Source organism: Scyliorhinus canicula, chromosome 8 (genome assembly GCF_902713615.1).
Source record: "Scyliorhinus canicula chromosome 8, sScyCan1.1, whole genome shotgun sequence".
Lineage (NCBI taxonomy): Eukaryota > Metazoa > Chordata > Chondrichthyes > Carcharhiniformes > Scyliorhinidae > Scyliorhinus > Scyliorhinus canicula.
The window spans coordinates 90,151,291-90,167,542 of NC_052153.1; the positions used below are offsets into that span (position 1 = coordinate 90,151,291).

General features: G+C 63.3%; 1 protein-coding gene across 9 annotated transcripts in view; it reads right to left on the bottom strand.

Moving 5' to 3' along the window:
- The window catches only part of cep78 (centrosomal protein 78), a 160,618-nt gene that overhangs the window by 140,107 nt on the left and 4,259 nt on the right, over nucleotides 1-16,252 (bottom strand). For 6 of the 9 annotated variants that reach the window (XR_005461600.1, XM_038804910.1, XM_038804909.1 and 3 more), the window contains exon 2: nucleotides 3,932-3,979. The exons of 1 other annotated variant lie outside the window; for it this stretch is intronic. The gene's annotated coding sequence lies outside the window, so the exon portion shown is untranslated. Of the gene's footprint in view, nucleotides 1-3,827; nucleotides 3,875-3,931; nucleotides 3,980-16,252 lie in introns of those variants that run through there. 2 more of the 9 variants (XM_038804904.1, XM_038804907.1) reach the window with 2 other exon arrangements.

Sequence of the window (16,252 nt, forward strand, 5' to 3'; positions counted from 1 at the left end):
TGAGGCTATGCCCTCTTGTCCTACTTTCACCTACCAGTGGAAACATCCTTTCTACTTCTATCTTATCCATTCCCTTCAAAATTTTATACGTTTCTATTAGATCCCCCCTCAACCTTCTGAATTCCAGCGAATATAATCCCAATCTACTCAGCCTCTCCTCATACGATAACCCTCTCAACTCCGGAATCAGCCTAGTGAACCTCCTCTGTACCCGCTCTAGTGCTAGCACATCCTTTCTCAAGTGTGGAGACCAAAACTACACACAGTACTCCAGGTGTGGCCTCACCAGCACCTTGTACAACTGCAACATTACCTCTTTACTTTTAAACTCAATCCCCTTCGCAATGAAGGACAAAATTCCATTTGCCTTCCTAATTACTTGTTGCACCAGCAGACCAACCTTCTGTGGCTCATGCACAAGTACACCCAGGTCCCTCTGCATAGCAGCATGCTGCAGCTTTTTACCATTTAAGTAATAATCCGTTCTATTGTTACTCCTACCAAAATGCACAACTTCACACTTATTGACATTATACTCCATCTGCCAGACCTTTGCCCACTGACTCAATGTGTCAATGTTCCTCTGTAAGGTTTTACAGTCCTCAGTACACTTTGCTCTGCCACAAACCTTCGTGTCATCTGCAAACTTGGATACCTTACACGTAGTTCCCAACTCCAAATCGTCTATATAAATTGTAAATAATTGTGGTCCCAACACCGATCCCTGAGGCACACCACTCGTTACTGATTGCCAGCTAGAATAGCACTCATTTATTCCCACTCTTTGTTTCCTGTTAGACAACCAATCCTCTATCCATGCTAGTACTCTACCCTTAACACCATGCATCCTTATCTTATGCAGCAGCCTCTTGTGCGGTACCTTGTCAAAGGCCTTTTGGAAATCTAGGTACATCACATCTACTGGGTCCCCTTTGTCTACCTTGCTCGAAATGTCTTCATAGAATTCCAAGAGATTCGTCAAGCATGACCTGCCCTTCATGAATCCATGCTGCGTCCGTTCAATGGGACAATTTCTATTGAGGTGCCCGCCTATCTCTTGCTTGATAATAGACTCAAGCATCTTCCCCACGACAGAGGTTAAGCTAACCGGTCTATAATTCCCCATCTTTTGTCTACTTCCCTTTTTAAACAGTGGCGTCACATTTGCTGTTTTCCAATCCTCTGGGACTGCCCCAGTGTTCAGCGAATTTTGGAAAATTACCGCCAGTACATCTGCTATAACTCCAGCCATCTCTTTCAGTACCCTGGAATGCATTCCATCAGGGCCAGGAGACTTAGCTATCCTGAGCTCCATTAGCTTGCCCAACACTTGCTCTTTCGTGATAGTAATAGTTTCCAGGTCCTCATCTACCTTCTTCTCTCGGTCAATTGCTGGCATGTTATTAGTGTCCTCCACTGTGAAGACCGATACAAAATATTTGTTCAATGCCTCCGCCATTTCATCATATCCCATAACTAAATGACCACTCTCATCCTCTAACGGACCAATGTTTACTTTAGCCACTCTTTTTAGTTTTATATAATTATAAAACTTTTGCTATCTGTCCTTATATTCTGTGCCAGTTTTTTTTCCGTGTTCTATCTTATTTTTCTTTATGGCTCTTTTCGTGGCTTTCTGCTGATCTTTAAAGTTTTCCCAATCTTCTAGTTTCCCTCTGATCTTGGCCACTTTGTAAGCCTTCTCTTTCAATTTGACAGCCTCATGTATCTCCTTAGACACCCATGGTAGATTACCTCTTTTCTTAATTCTTCCTTCTCACTGGAATATACTTTTGTTGAGCACTATGAAAGATTTCTTTGAAAGTACTCCACTGCTCCTCAACTGTCCTACCATAAAATATGTTTCCAGTCTACTTTAGCGAGGTCCTTCCTCATTCTCTCGTAGTCCCCTTTGTTCAAGCATAGGACCCTGGTATTGGATTCTATCATCACACTCTCCGTCTGTATACTAAATTCAACCATGCTGTGATCACTCCTCCCAAGAGGATCCCTAACGATGAGGTCATTAATTATTCCTGCCTCATTACACAGGACCAGATCTAGGATAGCTTGCTCTCTCGTCGGTTCCATTACATATTGTTCCAGAAAACTATCCCGGATACATTCAATAAACTCCTCTTCAAGGCTACCCTGACCAAGCTGATTTGACCAATCTATATGCAGATTAAAATCTCCCATGATAACTGCTGTACCCTTTTCACAGGCATTAGTTATCTCTTCATTTACTGCCCGTCCCAGTGTGATGCTATTATTTGGTGGCCTATAGATTACGCCTGTCAGTGTCTTTTTCTTCTTAGAATTTCTAATTTCTACCCAAATGGATTCAACCTCATTCTCCATAGAACCTATATCATCCCTCAATGCCACCCTGATGTCGTCCTTGGTTATTAGTGCTACTCCACCTCCCTTACATACCTGTCTATCCCTCCGAAACGTCTGGTACCCCTGGATATTTAACTCCCAGTCGTGACCATCCTGCAACCATGTCTCCGTAATGGCTATCAAGTCATATTCATTCACGATGATTTGTGCCGTTAATTCATCAACTTTGTTACGAATGCTACGAGCATTCAGGTAAAGTGCCTTAATGCTGACTTTCTTATCATTATTAGAGTAATTAGACATCATGAGATGTCCTAAATTATCCTTCCTTTTTGCTTCATTCCTAGTCTGCCTTGAACTTAAACCTACCTGCACACATGCTAACCGGCTGCTTATCCTTCCATTTAACTCCGTCGCTTTCCCTTTCCCTTCCCCCCGACTCAGAAGTTTAAAGTCCTACTGACCACCCTATTTATCCTTTTCGCTAGAACACTGGTTCCAGATCGGTTCAGGTGGAGACCGTCCCAACGGTACAGATGCCCCCAGTTCCAAAACTGGTGCCAGTGCCCCATAAAATGGAATCCCTCTTTCCCACACCAATCCATTAACCACGTGTTTACTTCCCTAACTTTCTTATCCCTATGCCAATTAGCATGTGGCTCGGGCAGTAATCCGGAGATTATGACCCTCGAGGACCTGTTCTTCAATTTCCTTCCTAGTGCTTGATAATCCCCAAACAGGTCCTCCACCCTAGCCTTGCCTATGTTGTTAGTCCCAACGTGGACCACAACAACTGGATCCTCCCCCTCCCGCTCCAGTATCCTTTCAAGCCGGTCGGAGATGTCCCGCACCCTGGCACCGGGCAGGCAACACACAATGCAGGACTCCCTATCCGGCTTGCAAAGGATACTATCTGTCCCTCTAATTATAGAATCCCTTATAACAACTACTTGTCTTTTTGCTCCCCCCTCTTGAATGGCCTTTTGCACCATGGTGCCATGGTCAGCTAGCTCATCCTGTCCACAGCCCTTTTCCTCATCCGCACAGGGAGCAAGAATCTCATACCTGTTGGACAAGGTCAAGGGCTGAGGCTCCTGCACTCCTGAACTCCGAATCCCCCTACCCGCCTCACTTACAATCACACCCTGTTTTTCCTGAACACTTACTGAATTTGAATTACTTAATCTACCGGGTGTGACTGCCTCCTGAAGCAAAACGTCCAGGTAACTCTCCCCCTCCCGGATGTGCCGCAGAGTTTGAAGCTCAGACTCCAGATCATCAATTCTGATCCGAAGTTCTTCCAGCAACCAACACTTGCTGCAGATGTGGTCACTGCCATTTACAATGGGATCAGCCAGCTCCCATATTATACAGCTACAACACATCACCTGTCCAGATATCTCTACTTATTTAATTAACGTTTAAAAATTTATGTTATATAATTTCTAGTACTTCTCTGCCGCCAAATATATAGGATCACTTACCTACCCGGCAGCCCTCCTGGTCCACGTCACCACCGCTCCTGCTCCTCCCTGCGAAGAAAAGGCCACTGGCGTCGACAGGCAAGTAATTTAAACAAAACGCTTACCTTCCCGGCAGCCCTCCTGGTCCACGTCACCTCCGCTCCTGCTCCTCCCTGCGAAGAAAAAAGGTATCTCGGAGAACTTTTTATAAAATTCTACCGGGTACCCATCCGGCCCTGGGGCCTTACCTGACAGCATGGTCTTTAAGCCCTCTAATATCTCAACTCTGATCGGGGCGCCCAGCCCTTCTACTAGCTCCTTGCCCACTTTTGGGAATGTCAGGCCGTCTAAGAAGCGTCTCATCTCCTCTGGCCCCGGGGGGAGGAGGGGGGGGGTGTCAGAGCTATAAAGTTTGCAATAAAAGTCCATGAAATCTCTGTTCACACTCGCCACAACCCCTATCAAGTTACCACGTCCATCCACCACTTTACCGATTGCCCTAGCCGCCTCCCTCTTTCTGAGCTCACTTTCCATATTTTCAATAAATGCTAGAGTACCCAATTCTTTTTTTTTCCCCAATTGAGAGACAATTCAGCGTGGCCAATCCACCTACACTGCACATCTTTTTGGGTTGCGGGGGTGAAACCCACGCAGACACGGGAGGAATGCGCAAACTCCACACAGACAGTGACCCGAGGTCGGGATCAAACCCGGGTCCTCGGTTCTGTGAGGTGCAATGGTCTCTTCCCTACCACAGCCACTTCAAGGAGTGGTGCAGAGACCTCCAGCATTCATGAAGGGTCTGACGAGGAGGGCCCACCACAGCCGCAAGGAGTGGCGCAGAGACTGGAGGCACTCATGAAGGGTCTGGCAAGGAGTGCCCTCTTCATCATTAGCCAATCACATCTTGTTTTTTTGAATGTTCTGGCAATGAAGCAGGCTGTTAAATGAGTTTGACAGTCTACACACAGAATCATGTATCCATCATCCCATTTTCTCGCAGGGCCTCAAAGAAGTTACATGCTGACCACTGTCTGATAGCCTTGTAGTCAATGACGTTTTTCTGGACAAATATTTCCACAAGGGACAGGTGATACAACAGTCAAACAACAGTCGAACTGCTTGGAGTGTTCCATAGCAAAGTGGCCGGACCCAACCTTTGCAAAACAAGGGACAGGTAGAACCTCAGCACGTAGTGACATTTGGGCCCGTAACTTCCTGGATGGTTTGTGACTCTTAAGTCGCTGGTGCGCCACACAAGCGAAGCATGACGACCCGGAAGTGTCGTTCAGGCATTTGAACTCCCGGCTGTTTCTTTTGTCTGCTTAGAGTTCTGCAGTACATAGAACATAAAACAGTACAGCACAGAACAGGCCCTTCGGCCCTCGATGTTGTGCCGAGCAATGATCACCCTACTTAAACCCACGTAACCCGTATACCCGTAACCCAACAATCCCCCCATTAACCTTACACTACGGGCAATTTAGCATGGCCAATCCACCTAACCCGCACATCTTTGGACTGTGGGAGGAAACCGGAGCACCCGGAGGAAACCCACGCACACACGGGGAGGACGTGCAGACTCCACACAGACAGTGACCCAGCCGGGAATCGAACCTGGGACCCTGGAGCTGTGAAGCATTGATGCTAACCACCATGCTACCGTGAGGTAACCACCATGCTACTGAAGGAAATGTCCAGCTGCAGAGCTAACTTGGGTCACCTACCCAGATATTTGGTGAGTTTTTACACCTTCTTAGTTACATGGAAATTTTTCAGTCTAGCAGAAGTAGGAAGAAATTTTTTTGGTAGATGTTTTATGTTATTACTGTTTAGCATTTATAAATATATTTAAAATGCAAATAAAATGAAAGGAAGATATATAATTTTTTAAACTTTAGATTGTCTTGAAGCTGTTAATTCCATTAAAAGGGTACTTTACTGTGTAAAGGGAGTCTGAAGTCACAGAAAACGAAAAAGATTTTTAAAAACTTTAGTTTGTCATGAGGATGTTAATTTCATTAAAGGAACTATTTTTTTTTAAATTTAGAATATCCAATTCATTTTTTTCCAAAAAAGGGGCAATTTAGTGTGGCCAATCCACCTAACCTGCACATTTTTGGGTTGTGGGGGTGAAACCCACGCAGACACGGGGAGAATGTGCAAACTCCTCACAGCCAGTGACCCAAGGCCGGGATTCGAACCCGGGTCCTCAGCGCCGTAGGCAGCAATGCTAACCACTGTGCCACCGTGCCGCCCCCATTAAAGGAACTATAATGGATAGAATGCGGAGTTCACTTGCTAACGGTTATGATTGTCCACCTAAGATACTAAGCGTTACTGTCATGAGTTCTGTGGATCTTTGCATGGCTGATGACCTCAATCCTATAGCCGCATCTTCAATCACTCAATTGGCAGATGTTTCCAAGGTGGAGTTGGTCGATAACTTCAAATTCTTAGTAGTGCATTCTTAGGTGTGCATATCACCAATAATCTGTCCTGGTCCACCCACGTTGACACGACGACTAAGAAAGCACAACAGCGCCTATACTTCCTCAGGAAACTAAGGAACTTTGGCATGTCCACTCTTGCCAATTTTTACAGATGCACCATAGAAAGCTTCCTATCGGGGTTTGCTATGTTGTTATTTTCTTCTTTCTTGTATTACTGTTGGTTTTTTGTCATTATTTATTTTGGGGGGGGGTGAGTTATTTTCTTGTGTTGGTGTGGAAACACGCCTTGTTTGTTTTAAATTGTGGGAAGAAAATTTGTTACAGAAAAACTTGAATAAAAATTATTTTAAAAAAAAGAAAGCTTCCTATCTGGCTGCATCACAGCCTGATATGGCAACTGCTGAGCCGAAACCATAAGAAACTTCAGAGAGCCGTGGACACCGCCCAGTCTATCATGCAAGCCCACCTCCCGCTGCATTGTGAAACTGGGCAGCATAATCAAAGAGCCCTTCAACACGATTTATTCTCTCTTGTAACCTCTTTCATTGGGCAGGAGATAAAAAAGTCTGTGAACACGTACTAACAGGTTCAAAATCAGCGTCTTTCCCGCTGTTCCCAGACTCCTGAATGACCCTCATATGGACTGAAATGGTCCCTCCACACATCTTCTACACAGAGTCGTACTACACTCCATAAGCTTCACCCAATAAAGAGGCGGGGAGGGGGCACAGCGGAGCGGGGGAGCGTAGCGGGGTTGGGGGGGGGGGAGGAGGGAGTGGTCAGGCTGGGGGGAGGGGAAGGGCGTGGCCGGGCTTTGGAGAGGAAGTGCGGGGGGAGGGAGGAAGTGCGGGGGGGGAGGGAGGAAGTGCGGGGGGGGGAGGGAGGAAGTGCGGGGGGGGGAGGGAAGAAGTGCGGGGGGGGGAGGGAGGGAAGGCGGGGGGGGGGAGGGAGGAAGTGCGGGGGGGAGGGAGGAAGTGCGGGGGGGGAGGGAGGAAGTGCGGGGGGGGAGGGAGGAAGTGCGGGGGGGAGGGAGGAAGTGCGGGGGGGGAGGAAGTGCGGGGGGGGGAGGAAGTGCGGGGGGGGAGGAAGTGCGGGGGGGAGGAAGTGCGGGGGGGAGGAAGTGCGGGGGGGGAGGAAGTGCGGGGGGGAGGAAGTGCGGGGGGGAGGAAGTGCGGGGGGGGAGGAAGTGCGGGGGGAGGAAGGGAGGGGAAGGTGCGGGGGGGAGGAAGTGCGGGGGAGGAAGTGCGGGGGGGAGGAAGTGCGGGGGGGAGGAATGCGGGGGGGAGGAAGTGCGGGGGAGGAAGTGCGGGGGGGGGGGGGGAGGGGCGGGGGAGGAAGTGCGGGGGGGAGGAAGTGCGGGGGGGAGGAAGTGCGGGGGGGGAGGAAGTGCGGGGGGGGGGAAGTGCGGGGGAGGGAGTGCGGGGGGGAGGAAGTGCGGGGGGGAGGAAGTGCGGGGGGGGGAAGTGCGGGGAAGGTGGGGGGGGAAGTGGGGGGAGGAAGTGCGGGGGGGAGTGCGGGGGGGGGGAGGAAGTGCGGGGGGGAGGAAGTGCGGGGGGGGAGGAAGTGCGGGGGGGGGGAGAATGCGGGGGGAGGAAGTGCGGGGGAGGAAGTGCGGGGGGGGAGTGCGGGGGGGAGGAAGGCGGGGGGGAGGAAGTGCGGGGGGAGGAAGTGCGGGGGGAAGTGCGGGGGGAGGAAGTGCGGGGGGAGGAAGTGGCGGGGGGAGGAGTGCGGGGGGGAGGAAGTGCGGGGGGAGGAGTGCGGGGGGAGGAAGTGCGGGGGGGAGGAAGTGCGGGGGGAGGAAGTGCGGGGGAGGAAGTGCGGGGGGGAGGAAGTGCGGGGGGGAGGAAGTGCGGGGGGGGAGGAAGTGCGGGGGGGGAGGAGTGCGGGGGGGAGGAAGTGCGGGGGGAGGAAGTGCGGGGGGGGAGGAAGTGCGGGGGGGAGGAAGTGCGGGGGGGAGGAAGTGCGGGGGGGAGGAAGTGCGGGGGGGAGGAAGTGCGGGGGGGAGGAAGGCGGGGGGGAGGAAGTGCGGGGGGGAGGAAGTGCGGGGGGGAGGAAGTGCGGGGGGAGGAAAGTGCGGGGGGGGGGAAGTGCGGGGGGGGGGGAAGTGGCGGGGGGGGGGAGTGCGGGGGGTGGGAGGAAGTGCGGGGGGAGGAAGTGCGGGGGGGGGGAAGGTGCGGGGGGGAGAGAAGTGCGGGGGGGAGGAAGTGCGGGGGGGGAGAAGTGCGGGGGGGGAGGAAGTGCGGGGGGGGAGGAAGCGGGGGGGGAGGAAGTGCGGGGGGGGGGAGGAAGTGCGGGGGGGGAGGGTGCGGGGGGGGAGGAGTGCGGGGGGGGGGAGGAATGCGGGGGGGAGGAAGTGCGGGGGGGGAGGAAGTGCGGGGGGGGAGGAAGGCGGGGGGGAGGAAGTGCGGGGGGGAGGAAGTGGGGGGGAGGACGTGCGGGGGGGAGGACGTGCGGGGGGGAGGACGTGCGGGGGGGAGGACGTGCGGGGGGGAGGACGTGCGGGGGGAGGAAAGTGCGGGGGGGGGAGGAAGTGCGGGGGGGGGAGGAAGTGCGGGGGGGAGGAAGTGCGGGGGGGACGAAGTGCGGGGGGGACGAAGTGCGGGGGGGAGGAAGTGCGGGGGGGAGGAAGTGCGGGGGGAGGAAGTGCGGGGGGGGAGGAAGTGCGGGGGGGGAGGAAGTGCGGGGGGGAGGGAAGTGCGGGGGGGAGGAAGTGCGGGGGGGAGGAAGTGCGGGGGGGGGGAAGTGCGGGGGGGGGGAGGAAGTGCGGGGGGGGAGGAAGTGGGGGGGGGGAGGAAGTGAGGGGGGGGGGAGGAAGTGAGGGGGGAGGGGGGGGAGGGGAGGAAGTGAGGGGGGGAGGGGAGGAAGTGAGGAGGGGAGGAAGTGAGGGGGGGGAGGAAGGAGGGGGGGGGAGGAAGTGCGGGGGGGGGAGGAAGTGCGGGGGGAGGAAGTGCGGGGGGGAGGAAGTGCGGGGGGGGAGGAAGTGGGGGGGGAGGAAGTGCGGGGGGGGGAGGAAGTGCGGGGGGGGAGGAAGTGCGGGGGGGGAGGAAGTGGGGGGGGGAGGGAAGTGCGGGGGGGGGGGGAGGAAGGGCGGGGGGGGGGAGGAAGTGCGGGGGGGGGGGAGGAAGTGCGGGGGGGGGGGAGGAAGTGCGGGGGGGGGGGAGGAAGTGCGGGGGGGGAGGAAGTGCGGGGGGGGAGGAAGTGCGGGGGGGGAGGAAGTGCGGGGGGGGGAGGAAGTGCGGGGGGGGGAGGGAAGTGCGGGGGGGGGAGGAAGTGCGGGGGGGGAGGAAGTCGGGGGGGGAGGAAGTGCGGGGGGGGAGGAAGTGCGGGGGGGGGAGGAAGTGCGGGGGGGGAGGAAGTGCGGGGGGGGAGGAAGTGCGGGGGGGGAGGAGTGCGGGGGGGAGGAAGTGCGGGGGGGAGGAAGTGCGGGGGGGGAGGGAAGTGCGGGGGGGGAGGAAGTGCGGGGGGGGAGGAAGTGCGGGGGGGGGAGGAAGTGCGGGGGGGGGAGGAAGTGCGGGGGGGGAGGAAGTGCGGGGGGGAGGAAGTGCGGGGGGGGGAGGAAGAGCGGGGGGGGAGGAAGAGCGGAGGGGGGGAGGAAGAGCGGGGGAGGGGGGAGGAAGTGCGGGGGAGGGGGGAGGGAGTGCGGGGGGGGAGAGGGAGTGGGGGGGGGGGAGAGGGAGTGCGGGGGGGGGAGGGAAGTGCGGGGGGGGAGGGAGTGCCGGGGGGGGAGGGAGTGCCGGGGGGGGAGGAGTGCGGGGAGGGAGGGAGTGCGGGGGGGGAGTGAGCGGGGGGGGGGGGGGGGGGGGGGGAGGAAGTGCGGGGGGGGAGGAGTGGGGGGGGGGAGGAAGTGCGGGGGGGGGGAGGAAGTGCGGGGGGAGGAAAGTGCGGGGGGGGAGGAAGTGCGGGGGGGGAGGAAGTGCGGGGGGAGGAAGTGCGGGGGGGAGGAAGTGCGGGGGGGGAGGAAGTGCGGGGGGGGGAGGAAGTGCGGGGGGGAGGAAGTGCGGGGGGGGGGGAGGAAGCGGGGGGGGAGGAAGTGCCGGGGGGAGGAAGTGCGGGGGGGGAGGAAGTGCGGGGGGGGGAGGAAGTGCGGGGGGGGGAGGAAGTGCGAGGGGGGAGGAAGTGCGAGGGGGAGGGGGAGGAAGTGCGGGGGGGGAGGGGGAGGAAGTGCGGGGGGAGGAAGTGCGGGGGGAGAAGGGGGAGGGGGGGAGGAAGGAGGGGGAGGAAGTGCGGGGGGGAGGAAGTGCGGGGGGGGGAGGAAGTGCGGTGGGGGAGGAAGTGCGGGGGGGGGAGGAAGGGCGGGGGGGAGGAAGTGCGGGGGGGGAGGAAGTGCGGGGGGGGAGGAAGTGCGGGGGGGGGAGGAAGTCGGGGGGGGGAGGAAGTGCGGGGGGGGGGGAGGAAGTGCGGGGGGGGGAGGGAAGTGCGGGGGGGGAGGAAGTGCGGGGGGGGGGAGGAAGTGCGGGGGGGGGAGGAAGTGCGGGGGGGGGGAGGAAGTGCGGGGGGGGAGGAAGTGCGGGGGGGGGAGGAAGTGCGGGGGGGGAGGAAGTGCGGGGGGGGAGGAGTGCGGGGGGGGGGGGAGGAAGTGGGGGGGGGAGGAAGTGCGGGGGGGGAGGAAGTGCGGGGGGAGGAAGTGCGGGGGGGGGAGGAAGTGCGGGGGGGGGAGGATGGGAGGGGAAGGTGGGGGGAGGAAGTGCGGGGGGGGAGGAAGTGCGGGGGGGAGGAAGTGCGGGGGGGGGAGGAAGTGCGGGGGGGGAGGGAAGTGCGGGGGGGGGGAAGTGCGGGGGGGGAGGAAGTGCGGGGGGGGGAGAAAGTGCGGGGGGGGAGGAAGTGCCGGGGGGAGGAAGTGGGGGGGGGGAGGAAGAGCGGGGGGGGAGGAAGTGCGGGGGAGGGGGAGGAAGTGCGGGGGAGGGGGGAGGGAGTGCGGAGGGGGAGCGAGGGAGTGCGGAGGGGGGAGAGGGAGTGCGGGGGGAGGGAGTGCGGGGGGAGGGAGTGCGGAGGGAGGGAGTGCGGAGGGAGGGAGTGCGGGGGGGAGGGAGTGCGGGGGGGAGGAAGTGCGGGGGGGGGAGGAAGTGCGGGGGGGGGGGGAGGAAGTGCGGGGGGGGAGGAAGTGCGGGGGGGGAGGAAGTGCGGGGGGGGGGGAGGAAGTGCGGGGGGGGGGGGGGAAGTGCGGGGGGGAGGAAGTGCGGGGGGGGAGGAAGTGCGGGGGGGGAGGAAGTGCGGGGGGGAGGAAGTGCGGGGGGGGGAGGAAGTACGGGGGGGGAGGATGGGAGGGGAAGGTGGGGGGAGGGGAGGAAGTGCGGGGGGGGAGGAAGTGCGGGGGGGGGAGGAAGTGCGGGGGGGGGAGGAAGTGCGGGGGGGGAGGAAGTGCGGGGGGGGAGGAAGTGCGGGGGGAGGAACTGAGGGGGGGGTGGAACTGAGGGGGGGAGGAAGTGCGGGGGGGAGGAAGTGCGGGGGGGAGGAAGTGCGGGGGGGAGGAAAGTGCGGGGGGGAGGAAGTGCTGGGGGGGGGAAGTGCGGGGGGGAGGAAGTGCGGGGGGGAGGAAGTGCGGGGGGGAGGAAGTGCGGGGGGGAGGAAGTGCGGGGCGAAGGAAGTGCGGGGGTGAGGAAGTGCGGGGGTGAGGAAGTGCGGGGGGGAGGAAGTGCGGGGGGAGGAAGTGCGGGGGGGGAGGAAGTGCGGGGGGGGAGGAAGAGCGGGGGGGAGGAAGTGGGGGGGGAGGAAGTGGGGGGGGGAGGAAGTGCGGGGGTTGGGGGAGGAAGTGCGGGGGGGAGGAAGTGCGGGGGGGAGGAATGGGGGGGGGAGGAAGGCGGGGGGGGAGGAAGAGGGGGGGGGAGGAAGTGCGGGGGAGGGGGGAGGAAGTGCGGGGGAGTGCGGGGGAGGGGGAGGAAGTGCGGGGGAGGAGGGAGGAAGTGCGGGGGAGGGGGGAGGGAGTGCGGGGGGGGGGGGGGGGGGGGGGGGGGGGGGGGAGTGCCGGGGGGGAGGAGTGCCGGGGGGGAAGGGAGTGCGGAGGGAGGGAGTGCGGAGGGGAGGGAGTGCGGAGGGAGGGAGTGCGGAGGGAGGGAGTGCGGGGGGGAGGGTGGGGGGGAGGGAGGTGCGGGGGGGGAGGGAGTGCGGGGGAGGGGGGGAGGAAGTGCGGGGGAGGGGGGGGAGGAAGTGCGGGGGAGGGGGGGAGGAAGTGCGGGGAGGGGGGGAGGAAGTGCGGGGGGGGAGGAAGTGCGGGGGGGGAGGAAGTGCGGGGGGGGGGGAGGAAGTGCGGGGGAGGGGGGGGGAGGAAGTGCGGGGGAGGGGGGGAGGAAGTGCGGGGGAGGGGGGGGGGGGGGGTGGAAGTGCGGGGGGGGAGGAAGTGCGGGGGAGGGGGGGGAGGAAGTGCGGGGGAGGGGGGGAGGAAGTGCGGGGGAGGGGGGGGGGGGGGAAGTGCGGGGGAGGGGGGGGGGGGGGAGAAGGAGTGCGGGGGAGGGGGGGGAGGAAGTGCGGGGGAGGGGGGGGAGGAAGGGGGGGGAGGAAGTGCGTGGGAGGGGGGGAGGAAGTGTGGGGGAGGGGGGGAGGAAGTGGGGGGGAGAGGGGGGGAGGAAGGGGGGGGGGAGGAAGTGCGGGGGAGGGGGGAGGAAGTGCGGGGGGGGGGAGAAGTGCGGGGGAGGGGGGGAGGAAGGCGGGGGGGAGGGGGGGAGGAAGTGCGGGGGAGGGGGGGGGAGGAAGGCGGGGGAGGGGGGAGGAAGTGCGGGGGGAGGGGGGGGAGGAAGGCGGGGGAGGGGGGGAGGAAGTGGGGGGAGGGGGGGAGGAAGTGCGGGGGAGGGGGGGGAGGAAGTGCGGGGGAGGGGGGGGAGGAAGTGCGGGGGAGGGGGGGGAGGAAGTGCGGGGGAGGGGGGGAGGAAGTGCGGGGGAGGGGGGAGGAAGTGCGGGGGAGGGGGGGGAGGAAGTGCAGGGGAAGGGGGAGGAAGTGATGGGGAGGGGGGGAAGGAAGTGATGGGGAGGGGGGGGGGAAGGAAGTGATGGGGAGGGGGGGGGAAGGAAGTGATGGGGAGGGGGGGGGAGGAAGTGCGGGGGAGGGGGGGGGGAGGAAGTGCGGGGGGGGGGGGGGAAGTGCGGGGGGGGGGGGGGGAAGGAGGGGGGGGGAGGGGGGGGGGGGGAGGAAGTGCGGGGGAGGGGGGGGAGAAGTGCGGGGGAGGGGGGGAGGAAGTGCGGGGGGAGGGGGGGGAGGAAGTGGGGGGAGGGGGGGAAGGAAGTGCTGGGGAGGGGGGGGGGAGGAAGTGCGGGGGAGGGGGGGGAGGAAGTGCGGGGGGGGGGGGGAGGAAGTGCGGGGGAGGGGGGGAAGGAAGGTGCGGGGGAGGGGGGGGGAGGAAGTGCGGGGGAGGGGGGGGGGGGAGGAAGTGCGGGGGGAGGGGGGGAGGAAGTGGGGGGAGGGGGGGGGAGGAAGGAAGTGCGGGGGAGGGGGGGAGGAGGAAGTGCGGGGGAGGGGGGGGGAGAGCGGGGTGGGGGGGGGGAGGAAGTGATGGGGAGGGGGGAAGGAAGTGATGGGGAGGGGGGAAGGAAGTGATGGGGAGGGGGGGAAGGAAGTGATGGGGAGGGGGGAAGGAAGTGATGGGGAGGGGGGGGAGGAAGTGATGGGGAGGGGGGGGGAGGAAGTGAGGGGGAGGGGGGGAGGAGAAGTGCGGGGGAGGAAGTGGGGGGGGGGAGGGGGGGAGGAAGTGCGGGGGAGGGGGGGGAGGAAGTGCGGGGGGGGGGGGGGGGAGAGGAAGTGCGGGGGAGGGGGGGGAGGAGGTGCGGGGGAGGGGGGGGGGGGGAGGGGCGGGGGAGGGGGGGGGGAGGAAGTGCGGGGGGGGAGAGGAAGGCGGGGGGGGAGGAAGGCGGGGGGGGAGGAAGTGCGGGGGGGGGAGGAAGGGGGGGGGGGAGGAAGGCGGGGGGGGAGGAAGGCGGGGGGGGGGGAAGGGGGGGAGGAAGTGCAGGGGGGGGGGAGGAAGTGCGGGGGGGGAGGAAGTGCGGGGGGGGGGGAGGAAGTGCGGGGGAGGGGGGGAGGAAGTGCGGGGGAGGGGGGGAGGAAGTGCGGGGAGGGGGGGGGAGGAAGTGCGGGGAGGGGGGGAGGAAGTGCGGGGGGGGAGGAAGTGCGGGGGGGGGGGAGGAAGTGCGGGGGGGGAGGAAGTGCGGGGGGGGGGAGGAAGTGCGGGGGAGGGGGGGGGGGAGAAGTGCGGGGGGGGGGGGGGGGGGAGGAAGTGCGGGGGGGGGGGGGGGAGGGAGTGGGGGGGGGGGGAGGAAGTGGGGGGGAGGGGGAGGGGGGGGGAGGAAGTGCGGGGGAGGGGGGGGAGGAAGTGCGGGGGAGGGGGGGAGGAAGTGCGGGGGAGGGGGGGAGGAAGTGCGGGGGAGGGGGGGAGGGAAGTGCGGGGGAGGGGGGGGAGGAAGTGCGGGGGAGGGGGGGGAGGAAGTGCGGGGGAGGGGGGGGGGGAGGAAGGGGGGGGAGGAAGTGCGTGGGAGGGGGGGGGAGGAGGAAATGTGGGGGAGGGGGAGGGGGGGGAGGAAGTGTGGGGGGGGGGGGAGGAAGTGCGGGGGGGAGAGGGGGGGGAGGAAGGGGGGGGAGGAAGTGCGGGGGAGGGGGGGGGAGGAAGTGCGGGGGGGGAGGAAGTGCGGGGGGAGGGGGGGGAGGAAGTGCGGGGGAGGGGGGGGAGGAAGTGCGGGGGAGGGGGGGGAGGAAGTGCGGGGGAGGGGGGGAGGAAGTGCGGGGGAGGGGGGGGAGGAAGTGCGGGGGAGGGGGGGGAGGAAGTGCGGGGGAGGGGGGGAGGAAGTGCGGGGGAGGGGGGGAGGAAGTGCGGGGGGGAGGGGGGAGGAAGTGCGGGGGAGGGGGGGAGGAAGTGAGGGGGAGGGGGGGGGAGGAAGTGCGGGGGAGGGGGGGAGGAAGTGCGGGGGAGGGGGGGGAGAAGGCGGGGGAGGGGGGGAGGAAGTGCGGGGGAGGGGGGGGAGGAAGTGCGGGGGAGGGGGGGGGAGGAAGTGGGGGGAGGGGGGGGAGGAAGTGCGGGGGAGGGGGGGGAGGGAGTGCGGGGGAGGGGGGGGGGAAGTGCGGGGGGAGGGGGGAGGAAGTGCAGGGGAGGGGGGAGGAAGTGCGGGGGGGGGGGGAGGAAGTGCGGGGAGGGGGGGGAGGAAGTGCGGGGGAGGGGGGGGAGGAAGTGCGGGGGAGGGGGGGAGGGGGGGAGGAAGTGCGGGGGAGGGGGGAGGAAGTGCGGGGGAGGGGGGGAGGAAGTGCGGGGGGGAGGAAGTGCGGGGGAGGGGGGGGAGGAAGTGCGGGGGAGGGGGGGGAGGAAGTGCGGGGGAGGGGGGGGGGAGGAAGTGCGGGGGAGGGGGGGGAGGAAGTGCGGGGGAGGGGGGGGAGGAAGTGGGGGGAGGGGGGGAGGAAGTGGGGGGAGGGGGAGGGGGAGGGGAGGAAGTGCGGGGGGGGGATGAAGTGCGGGGGGGGAGGAAGTGATGGGGAGGGGGGGAAGGAAGTGATGGGGAGGGGGGGGAAGGAAGTGATGGGGAGGGGGGGAGGAAGTGCGGGGGAGGGGGGGAGGAAGTGCGGGGGAGGGGGGGAGGAAGTGCGGGGGGGAGGAAGTGGGGGGAGGGGGGGGAGGAAGTGCGGGGGAGGGGGGGGAGGAAGGCGGGGGAGGGGGGGAGGAAGTGCGGGGGAGGGGGGGGAGGAAGTGCGGGGGAGGGGGGGGGGGAAGTGCGGGGGAGGGGGGGAGGAAGTGCGGGGGAGGGGGAGGGGGAGGAAGTGCGGGGGGGGGATGAAGTGCGGGGGGGGGGAGGAAGTGATGGGGAGGGGGGGGGGAAGTGATGGGGAGGGGGGGAAGGAAGTGATGGGGAGGGGGGGGGAGGAAGTGCGGGGGAGGGGGGGAGGAAGTGAGGGGGAGGGGGGAGGAAGTGCGGGGGAGGGGGGGAGGAAGTGCGGGGGGGGGAGGAAGTGCAGGGGAGGGGGGGGGAGGAAGTGCGGGGGAGGGAGGAAGTGCGGGGGAGGGGGGAGGAAGTGGGGGGGAGGGGGGG